The 12,331-nt window shown below is 38.6% G+C and overlaps 1 non-coding gene across 1 annotated transcript; it reads right to left on the bottom strand.

The window, feature by feature from the left end:
• Positions 1 to 10,280: 10,280 nt before the first annotated feature.
• LOC115032472 lies at positions 10,281 to 10,412 on the bottom strand. The gene has a single exon (XR_003838146.1). It is a non-coding gene; the product is annotated as a small nucleolar RNA SNORA17 (small nucleolar RNA).
• Between the last annotated feature and the right edge of the window lie 1,919 nt (positions 10,413 to 12,331).

Below are 12,331 nucleotides of genomic sequence, written 5' to 3'. Positions count from 1 at the left end.
AAAATGTCTGGCACACCCTACCATAGGCATTTCAAAGAACTATGCTGAGTGGTGTTTTATTCAGAAGACAGTTCACTTATCATGTAACTTGTTCTTTTTTTCTTTTTTCTTTTTTTCTCTTTTGATCCCACTTTACCTGTTTTTCTCCCTTCTGTTCATCCTTGAAGTCTGTACTCAATAGTTCTGTTTCTTTCTATGTTTTACCCAGAAATGCAAATCCACATCTCATTCCTTAGTAACCATCTAACTCTTTTATAATGATGATCATGAACACACGTTTCATTTAAATTCCTTTAATACTAAAACTCTCCTGTATATACCACAGACTTCCAAAAGAGGCTTATTGAACAACATTGCTTTTTGGAACTAGGGCTTCACACACATTGCTTTCTCTCACCAGAGAATGGGAGGGAGCATGGATCCATTTCTGTGTGAAGTATCGATTGTGTGTACTGGCAGTAAAATTACTCCCTGGCTCTCTGGAGAGTTGGAAAAAAGGTTGAAATTTTAAATTATTTCTTCTGTGCATACATTTTATGAAATTTCATTCTCAGTTGTGCAGTAGTAGAAGGCACACATATTTCCATTTTATTTGAACATTTATTTTGACCAGATTGCAGATTTTCTGTTAATTGAGCCTTGAATTGGCCACAGCCCCACTGTAGATCTGCTCCATAGCTTTTACACATGGACTTATTATAGCATCTCCTCCACAGCTGCTCAGTTCATATGTTTAATCTAGCATGGTGCTTCCTTCATATGCAGGGTTGGGAGTGACTATTAAATAAATATGTGGAGGAAAAAAGAGCTGAAAATATTCATGGCTTACTTGCATCAGTACTCTGTTTAGATAATAAAATATTAAATGGTCTGAGCTAATCATTTTGCTGAAATTATTACATGCTTCCCATGTTTTCATCACACAAAAAGTATAGGTTAATTTCAAAAGTTGAGAAACTGGAAGTGAACAAATTTGTTTAAGTTACCTGAAAACTTCTCAGAAATAACAACTTCTAGGATGCTACTGTCTACGTTCCTAAATGTTTCCTTGTGCAATAAACACAAACCTTAAACCGATGGCATTAGGGTTCTGTAAAGTATTTTTCAATTAACAGAATTTTTCTCCCTTTATTGTAAATGCCCCTTTTGATGAAATAAATATCCATGTATATCTCATATTTGGTGACTGAAGAAAATATTTTCATATGCATTCATTTAACACATGGATTAACTCAATCCTACTTTATAAGAAATTTTGACAGTTTAAATTATTCAACATATTTATTTCATCTGACATTTACAATTCTTGTAGAAATAGTTCTGAATGTATATTACTTTTTAACAGTAAATTCTGAGAGATATAAATGCTGAACATTTTTTAAAGTTTTGACCTAAGTTGTCACAGTACTTTCAGAAAAAAATTTATACCAATTTCATCCTTTAAAAAAAAAAACCTCTTCCTGTAAATACTAGGTATTGTATTTGAATTTTCTTCTGGGAATCAAACAAACAAACAAACAAAAAAGTATGTTTTTCTATTTTCTGCATTTCAGCACTTTTCACCTACTAGCAAGGTTGAATAACTTTTTTTTTTTTTTTTTTTTTTTTTTTTTGGTTTTTTGAGACAGAATTTCTCTGTATAGCCCTGGCTGTCCTGGAACTCACTTTGTAGACCAGGATGTCCTTGAACTCAGAAATTTGCCTGTCTCTGCCTCCCAAGTGCTGGGATTAAAGGCGTGTGCCACCACGCCCGGCTTGAATATCTTTTAATGTGGTTATGGGCTAGCTACAGTTTTCCAAAGAGGTAGAAATTGTGTGTGTGTGTGTGTGTGTGTGTGTGTGTGTGTGTGTGTGGTGTCTCGGTGTGTATCTCGCTTATGTGTCTTCTGTGTGCAAGTGTATGCGTATGTACCTGTGTATACACCTGTGTGTGTGTGTGTGTGTGTGTGTGTGTGGTGTGTCTATGTGTTATGTATCTGTGTCTGTGTATATTTCTATTTCTGTTTTCATCTATGAATCTGTATGTGTCTGCATATGTGTATATGTCTCTGTGTACATTTGTTCATGTATTTATGTCTGTATGAGATTGTGTCTGTGTCTTTGGGTGTGTGTCTGTGTGTATGTCTGTGTCTGTATGTGCCTGTGTCTATATGTATTTCTGTGTGTATGTATGTGTCTGTGTTGTTATTGATTTTTTTTTCAGATGGTGTATTCTGATCTTCAGAGAGTGAGAGATTGGGAACACTCACTCCTGAATACTGTGATGTCTTTATCACCCCTCCCCTTAGGAATCTGCAGGAGGGAAGCAGAGTGATTGGAGTAAGAGACAAAAGGGATGAATGACTCCCAGGAAACTGTCAGTTCCAGACACAGCAGGACTGACCCACATATGAACACCCAGAGACTGGGCCAGCATGTGTGCCAATGTCTCAGTGCTGAGAGAGGGACGTGAACATGAGAACTATTCCTAATCAAGGAACAATCTTTCATTTACCTTCTAGACTCTTGTGTTTGTTCCTGAAACTGGCAAATTGCTCTACATTTTAATCCAACAAATAAAATATGATCTTAGTAAAATCATCTGCCCCTTGTCTTATAAGCTACTCTCAAAAAACACATGCTGAGGTTTGCAGTGGGAAACGTTAATTGAATTCCTTTTCCCTCTTAGCCCACTTTTCTGTTGTCATCTTCAAGAGCGTTGAGTGAGAACCATGTAACTCATGTTATTTTCAAGATTAATAGACTCAGGGTGCAAAAGATGCAGCACTCCAAGCATGAAGAATTATTAACTAGCAGCAACATTTGAGGAATGTTCTCGCATTTCCCATGCTTCATTGCTTCACTGAACAGTGAGCAGAGGAGTTCACTGGGAGGCAGATGTTACCCTTGCACATATTACAAATGCAAATGATTATCCCCAAAGTGAACAGCCAGCACTTGAAAAAGGAGGCACACAACATTTTCAAATAAAAGGATAGAAACAATCACACTATCCTTGAAAAAACAATTTCCTCTCTAGGCATTATTCTTTCAGTCCAGGGATACAAGAGGAATCTTAAAAGTCTGAGAAGAAGAAAGGAAGAAAAAACAAGAGTGCCCATTTCTGATGGTATTCAGTGCTGAGCTGATACCTAGTAGAAGACAGATCAATCCACCAAAGGCTATCCTCATACAAGTAGTAAACTATGACTTCAAAAAATACTATAATTTGTCTATAATGTGCATTGAATTTTGATTACCACATAGATGTGTACAAATTCTTAAGACAAGGTTTTCAAGATTTAAACCTATGATTTTTGTAATTTTTATAAGATTTATTCATTTTATTATTTTATGTTTATAGCTGTTTTAACTTCATGCCTGTGTGTATCTGTACCACATGCATGCAGAGGTCAGAAGAGAGCATCATAACCTCTGGACTGCAGTTAAGGATGGTTGTGAGCTGCAATGGAAGTGCTGGGAACTGGAGCCAGAACCTCTGTCTAAGCAATACATAATCTTAATGACTGAGCCACCTCTCCAGTTCCTTAAGCCTAGTCTTGAAGAGGGTATTAGACTCCTGAGATGGGACATACCCAACATATATCATATATAATAATGTCTTTATTGTTTCAACATTTCTGCTTTAGAGGTAAATTATCTCTCTTTTCCCTCTTCCAATTTTTTGCAGTGAAACAAAATTCGTATTAAAAAAAATCACACCAAAGATTATCCTGTTAGCAAGATAAATTTAAATCAACAATCAAAGCATGCTATTCCTTTTTCAGGGATATTTACAAATCTACCATATTTCTGTTTCATTAAAGGTACATGTCTGATTTTCTTGCATGTTAGTCTCATTAGCAAATGGAGGCCAGAAGTAATATTTATTTTCTTTAACACCCTAATATTATTTCTTCTTGAACCATCAACTTTTAAAATACTTAGAGCAATTGCTACCATTATGCAGGAGTGACTGACAGATTGGTTAGATAAATGGTACGTTATATTGCCATATGACTTAAGCCTATTTTACCTTGTTTTTTTTCGAACTCTGCACCCTGACCCACTGTAGTTTGTCTGAAAACATAGGTTGCTTCAGTGTCTGAACCCCACATCATTTCGAGATGAGACCATCTGCTTTGTCTCCTATGTCTGACTTTGTCAGTTTGAACTGCCAAGAATGGATTCCCTTCAGTCAACAAAGCAAGAAGCCTGGCGTAGGGCTGCTATGATGCATCCTTTAGGATTCAAACTCTGAAAATTTGCACATTACTATTCTGTGTAGTATTCTTCAGATTAGAATGGATTCTAGGCTAATTTCTTCTTTAAAGAAATCAAATGTGTTTCAAGCATTTATAAGTTATCAAAATGAGATATCAATCACTCTTGAGGTTCAGAAAGAAAACAAGTATTCCTCTGGTGTTGCTATCCAAACAAGTCACAAAGCAAGCATGGTGCACTCCCTGACTTCAAGGGTCTATGGGCACTTTTGGGAAATTATATTGGATATATAAAAGTTATAATGCTACAGTATGGATGACAGGATGATAATGTGTCTTTAACTAATTTTCAATTCCATTTGTTGTATTATGTGTCAGAAAGGAAAATACACTAAATAAAAGATAAATTGACATTTTTGTACATCTTTTACAGCAAAGAAATATTGAGAGGCAATACTGAGGCTTTTTTTCTGAAATTTTATGGTTACAGTATTATTACATAGCTAAGTAGGGTCAAAATGCTTTTAAGGAGAGATAAATGCTTTTAAGAGTCTTCTACTGGCTGCTTTAGTGAACTCAGAAGTCCTTCCCAGTCCTAATCTTCATCCTGCTGTACTCATGAAAGCTTCTTTCCCTTCACAGTGTCTACATTTGAAAAGTAAAGACCAATGATATTATTTTAAAAATCCAAACAAACAAACAAACAAACAAACAAACAAACAAACGATTAGAAGAGTCTTTGCGACTGCCAATTAGGACTGTCATGGTCTTTGTTTCCTAGAACTCTTCTTTGCTTTCGAGTAAGGTTGTCTCCGATTATTTTAAATGCTGAGTTTTAAAAGACAGAACCCTTAGGTGAGGCAGCAGACAGCAGGAGCTTCCCTTCCGTTCAAAACATCCCATCCAGGAAGTGTTCCCCTGGGTGAGTTCAGGGAGTCTTCCTGGGGGAGGATTAACTTTGACTTTACCCTTCTGTGCATCTTCAGAAATAACACTTGCAGCCCTGAATGGAATCATCTACACTGTGTTAGCCTTTTTTTATTTCCCAAGCTGTTTAATTTATTTTGCATAATCAGTTACTTCCTCCCTTAAGGGAAAATCTTGAAAGAGAACAAGCCTTTAACTTCTTCATTGAAGGGGACAAAGCAACTAAGTCCCAGCCAAGGCTCCTGGCAGGGCGGCACCTGTGCAGATCCAGACTCAAAGCTGAGCAGAATGCTGTCTGTGCCTCCTGCTCCTCAATTCTGATGAAAATGGCGCATCAGAGATCCTTTTGAAATTTTACTTTGTTGTGAAATCTTGACCTTCCTTGTTCTTTTCTTTCCCTTTTTTCTTTATTCTTTCTTATCCCTAAGACACATCACGCTTTAAGAAAATAAAAACAGCTTCGTTAGTCAGACAGTATCTATAACAGATGTCAGTGCAAACTGAGAGCCCTAAAGAGATGCAAACTACACCCTGAGCAGTCAGAAATGAATACATTCTACATCCAACAAGACAAACATGTCCAAAGGGCTATTCTAACAGATTTGACTCCACATTGCAAAGTGCTTGAGTGAATGCAGCAATAAAGGGTAGATGTATATTTTAACACCCTAGGAGTTCATTTCTGTCAATCAGCTGCAGGAATTTACTTTGAAGATATTACCTAAAGGTGTTTTTGAATCACTGGACATTTGGGAGCTTAGTCTGAGGCGTGTATTTAATGGAAGAGGAATGTTTAAAAAGCTTTCTAACCATTTGAAGCTGTTATTCTGAAAATAGCATTTCAGAATAATATAGCAATGGCATTCGATTTACAGGGGAGGCTGCAGCTCAGCCAGGGTGAGTGAATTGTTTCACAAATGTTGTATGGTTGGGAAGCCAGAATCCAGAATGCACCAAGGCTAGTTGCTCCCCATCCCCCATGTGCTTTGTTATTTAGAAGTAAGTCCCTTCCAATTTTTTAGAAAGGCTAAAAACCATGTCTAGCAAAACAAATTAAATCTAGGAAAAACGTACCTAAGTGATGGTGGCACATGATTTTAATCCCTACCCTCTGGAGGCATAGGCAGACAGAACTCTGAGTTCGAGCCCAGCCAAGCCTACAAAGAGAAATTCTGTCTTGAAATACCAAAAATATTCTGACGTCGAGGCCAGCCTGGTCTACAGAGTGAGTTCCAGGACAGCCAGGGCTACACAGAGAAACTCTGTCTTGAAAAAAAACAAAAAACAAAACAAACAAACAAAAAAACCCCAAAAGACCAAAAATAGAAAGAAAGAAAGAAAGAAAGAAAGAAAGAAAGAAAGAAAGAAAGAAAGAAAGAAAGGAAGGAAGGAAGGAAGGAAGGAAGAAGGAAAGAAAGAAAGAAAGAAAAAAAGAAAGAAAGAAAGAAAAAAAGAAAGAAAGAAAGAAAGAAAGAAAGAAAGAAAGAAAGAAAGAAAGAAAGAAAGAAAGAAAGAAAGAAAGACCAAAACTAGAGGCCTGGAGAGATGGCTTAGTCCTTAAGAGTACTGTCTGCTCTTTTCAAGGTCTTGAGTTCAATTCTCAGCAACCACTTGGTGGCTGACAACCATCTATAATGGGATCCTCTGGCATGCAGGCATATATACAAATAGAACACATGTATGTATAAAATAAATAAATATGTATAAAACAAATAAATAAAATATTTTTTAAAAAAAGAAAAACCAAAATAAATAAATAAATAGACAATAAATAACTGGAAAATGATGGGATTCACTGGATGTTTGCTGCTTACCAAACACTGTGCTTTATCTTTTTTACAAACTACAAAACTTGACATAGCATTTTCATTCTCCTACTGCAATATATTTCCCAAACTTGGCAGCTTAGACTAATACAATTTCATTACCTTATCTCTATGGAGGTCTAGAATTCTAAATCCCAGTGCAGACAGTCTGTATTCTCCTGAGGCTATAGGGAGAATCATACTCACACATTGTGAGACTCAAGAAGCGACTGTTTTGAGGGATGAGCACTGTTCTTCATACCATAATAATTTCAAGTTGCAATAATGAAACCGAATGTCAAAATAGTAAAATAGTTTGCCAAAAAATGTGAGCCAGGCACAAAGGAACACAAGCTCCTTCACTGATAAGAACCAAAGTGGTATTTAATCTTAATGTAAAAGCAACCCTGCCTTATTGCATAAACCTCCTCTTCTATGAATCATCTGTCTACCTCTAGTTTTTGTCTTTTAGTGAATGTCAAATTCAGTAACAGTAAATTATGGATAAACTCAAACCCAAGTTCACTTCTGAAAAAAAAAAAGTATTTTAAAGATGATACTAAGATGATACTTCTTGCAGTAGAGGAATGTTTCTGAGCAAAAATACCACCCCCCCCCCAAAAAAAAAAGATACCTTCGTGTTCTACGTAAAATGATTGAGGTGATTAGTTTGTTCACGTTTCATGATGCTAGTATGGAAATGGTTGCTATTGGCAATGCATAGATATGGCCTCACTACAGTAATGATAAAGTCTGCACTTATGTTGAGAAGACTAGACTAATTCCATGACAGATTTCCAAGTGACAGTTAAGGATACTAGGCCTAATTTTCTGTTTCCAAGAACTGGGAAATTCTAGGCAAATCCAGGCCTCAAAACTTGCCCTGCCACCTGGCCTGAGGCAAGGACAATGGGCCATCAAGATTTCCCAGACTTCCTCAGCTACTTTCTCAATAACAGTTCCCATACCTCCCCAGAAAGGTTCCAGCCCCCACACCCCGGTAATGGAATATCTGTAGAAACGGACCCAATATTAACATAGAAGGTCACCTACCCCAGAATCCCCTAATGTGCTTTAAATCAGGCCTGAAAGCTCACTTGGGTGTCTCTCTATCTTGGAAGACCCAGCATGCTGGACTTCTGCAGAATAAAACACTCTGTGGTTACATAAAATTTGAGTCTGGGGTGTTATTCTTCAGCGAATCATGGACCCTTTCAATGTCTTATCTACATCTATGTTCATGCTCTTAAACATTAGCTACTGTACCCATAGCTCCCAGAAGGTCAGGACGTGATTTTCATTGCTCAATTCAGTCCATGTACTAGAGCAGGGCAGTCAGAGGAACAAGGTAGACCATGGAGAAACATAACTGCATGTAATATGGAAGGGGAAATAGAGCAGTAATGATTTATTCAATGCATTTAGTGTGCCAAGCCTGATTTAAGCATTTTATGTGCATGGACTCATCAAAGCTTACATCAGCCCTTTGCAGTAAAAATGAATATTTTATGTATGTTACAAGTGAGAAATCTGGCATTCTGGCTGAAGTCATACAACCATGAAGATCTGGAATTGCCCAGACAGATGATCTGCCTTGTTATTTACTACCTACTTCTCACATGAAGGAGCCCTCACCTCTGTGCCTCAGAGTGCAGCTTGGAGACCGAGCCTTAGATAATTAGGCTCCCAGCACCAGTCGTTTTCTTTCCCACATATATGTGGTTGGGATGCTCTGAAGGCCTAATTCCTAGTGTAACTAGGTCTGAACTACTAAGATAGACAAACATGGACATACATAGAATCCTAGTAATGGACCAATAATCCAGAAGACCAGGCCCACTGTGGCCTATGAAGACTGAATGAGGATTTATTTGACCTAGTCCTGAGGCCATCCAAATGTAATCACCCTACTTCTCTGGTCTCTGTCTCTGTCTCTGTCTCTGTCTCTGTCTCTGTCTCTCTGTCTCTCTCTTTGTGTGTCTGTCTCTCTGTCTCTCCTTTTTATTGGTTGTTGGTGAATTGCACATTATGCACCCCATTCATTTTCCCTCCCCTTCATACCTACCCTCCATCTTCCATCCTCAACAAAGAAAAAAATCTCGTTGTGGAAACTATAGTGTGTCCCAGTGTGTCCTACAGGATTCCCTTTTGTCCATACTTTGATTGCAAATGTTCATTGCAGTGAGTCATTGATCTGGTAAGAGGTGACCACCTTCTGCTATTGGAACCTCACTGGGATTCCTCTTAGATATCCTGTTGTTGCCTGTGTCATGGAGATCCTGTAGTTTTGGATCTGTAGGAACAGCTCCTTCATGCTGTCCCGCAGTTCATTGATGGGGCAGATATTGGGGTAGGCAAACACAAAGCCCTGAATCTGGGTCTGAGAGCTGTGTGAGGTGCTCAGCCCACTGGCTTTCTGAAGCTTATGCCTTCAGGGCCAGCTCACTTGCAGCCCCCACATCCAGAGCCAGTTTGGTGCTGCCTAGGTGAGGTGCAGTGCTGCAGCTGATGAAGGACAGAGCTCTCATAACCCCAGTGCTAGTTCTCACACCTGTCATAGCTGGCAAAGGGTGCAAGTGGGACAGGGCATCAGAACCCCCTGCAGAAAGGCAGACAGGTCTCCTGCCATCAGATTCACCTTTACTGTGCTACTCAGGTGAGGTTCAGGGCTTGCTCTCCTGAGTGTAGAGAGGGGCAGAGCCAGCTTCTTGCTCTCATGATCCCAGGGCAAGGTCTGCCACCTTTAGCAGGTGGAAAGGTGTGAGATGAGAAGAGGGTATATCTCTCTAGTCCATGCCACCTTACAGAAAACGAGGAGCAGAGCCAGACCCCGATAATTGTATCCTCAGTGCCGGCTATCCACAAATCCTGCAAAGTTCAAAGGCCACTCTCTCCAGTACTACAACTGTCTAAGGGCAGGATCAGCTCCCCTGCACTCATGTCCCCAGGACCAGATCTCCCAGGATGTCCAGGTGAAGGGTGAAGCCAGTTAGACACAGCTGTTAATCATGAACATGTCCCTCCAGACCACATACATCTGCCTGCACTTTGGTGGTAAAATACCCTGCTGCTTCAGGGAAGTTGGTCCAGATGTGGCCCATATTGGTAGCACAGAATAGAACTCCACCCTGATCCCAGGTGGTATCATCAACTACTGACATCAGTCTGTTTCTAACTACCCTCCAGTCACCAGTTCCTTGTCCTCTTAACCTTCTGTTTCTCTTTCTCTTCCACAATCTCTCCCATTTACTTAGTCTTCTTAGTGGCATCCAAGGAGTAGTATGAGGAGACCTATGTCCTGCTTGTGCAAGCCATAGGTCATCTCCATCATGGTCTGGCCACTGGAAATGTTAGACTACTAATCATTCAGATGTTCACAGGCCAGAACAATGAACCTAGGCATGGCCTCTTTCCTCTCTGCAACTTACTGAAGCACATGTGACATTGCAGTCAAACCTAGAAAGCCTCTAGGGGCAGCACCCTAATTCTCATAAAGTATAGATCTTAAAGTGATGCTATTACTAATCCTGTTCATGATAATATTTGTAGATAAATCAGTAAAATTATTATTGTTTAATTAAAAATACTTGGTTTAGTGTTAGGGATGTAACTCTGGAAGAGTGCTTTCCTAGAATGCACAGAGCCCTGGGTAAAGCCCGAGCACTACATAAGCTAGATGGAATACAGTGGCACACATCTGTATTCCGAAGGCAAGACAGGACGTTCAGAAGTTCAAAGTAGTCATCCTTAGCTACATAGAGTTCAGTGCTTGCCTTAGTCACACTTACTGTATCAAAACCTACTAAATCAATTAAAATAAAAAAGTAAAAGTACACAAATCAGCTAGCACTTGTACTAATACAATATCCATGACAAATATATTACAGAACATTTTGTATAACGGTAAATATTTGGCCTTGAAATAATTGAGATCTATAACAAACATCAAACACAGCTGAAAGCTAAGGTGGTCTACAAAATGCGGAGTCAAGATGGATGTTTGACAATGGAGTAACAGGAGATAAGTCAAATTTACAATCTTTTCATCCTCTCAAGATCAAATTCTTATTCAAGAATGAACTGCTTGTTTCAAGTCTTTCAAACACACAAGTGTACATATACAGCACAAGACCACTAAGGGTTGTTTGTATAAATACATAATATTCACTTGATTCATAAAAACCATTAATTGCCTAATTTTACCTTTTAGAGGCTCTATAATAAATTATTGTATCAAGAACCCCAAACCCACAGAAGATGGAAAGTTCTCCCATGCTCATGGATTGGCAGGATTAACATATTAAAAATAACCATCTTACCAAAAGCAATCTATAGACTCAACGCAATTCCCATCAAAATTCCAACTCAATTCTTCACCGAGTTAGACAGAGCAATTCTCAAATTCATCTGGAATGACATAAAACCCAGGGTAGTGAAACTATTCTCAACAAATAAGAGAACCTCTAGGGGAAATCACTGTCCCTGACCTCAAGCTTCTACAGAGCAAGAGTGACAAAAAGTGCATAGTACTGGTACAGAGACAGAATGGTAGATCAATAGAATAAAACTGAAGACCCAGAAATGAACCCATATACCCATGCTCCACTGATTTTGACAAAGAAGCTAAAACCACCCAGTGGAAAAAAGAGAACTTTCAACAAATGACTGGCTCAACAGGTGGCCAGCATGTAGAAGAATGCAAATTGATCCATTCTTATATCCTTGTACAAAGCACAAGTTCAAGTGGGTCAAGGAACTCTATTAAAAAAAAAAAAAAACAGATACACTGAATCTAATAGAACAGAAAGTGAAAAAGAGCCTCGAACACATTGACATAGGTGATAATTTCCTGAACAGAACACCAATGGCTTATACTCTAAGATCAACAATAGACAAATGGGATCTCATAAAATTGAAAAGCTTTTGTAAGGCAAAGGACACTGTCAATAGAACAAAACACAACCTAAAGAATGAGAAAAGATCATTACCATTCCTTCATCTGATGGAGGGCTAATATCCAATATCTACAAGAACTCAAGAAGTTTGACTTCAGAAAACCAAATAACCCTATTTAAAAAAAAATGAGGCACAGAGCCAAACAAAGAATTCTCAGGTGAGGAATACTGAATGGCTGAGAAGCACCTAAAGAAATGTTCAACATCCTTAGTCATCAAAGAAATGAAAAGCAAAACGACCATGAGATTCCACCTCATACCATTCAAAATGGCTAAGATCAAAAACTCAGGTGGCAGCAGATGCTGGCAAGAATGGGAAGAAAGAACACTCCTCCATTGCTGGTGGGATTGCAAGCTGATACAAACACTCTGGAAATCAATCTGGTGGTTGTTGAGAAAATTGGAGATAGTTCTACCTAAAGATCCAGCTATACCACTATTG

The sequence above is a fragment of the Mus caroli genome, chromosome 1 (assembly GCF_900094665.2).
Source record: "Mus caroli chromosome 1, CAROLI_EIJ_v1.1, whole genome shotgun sequence".
Classification (NCBI taxonomy): domain Eukaryota; kingdom Metazoa; phylum Chordata; class Mammalia; order Rodentia; family Muridae; genus Mus; species Mus caroli.
This window is presented reverse-complemented; position numbering and strand designations above follow the sequence as displayed.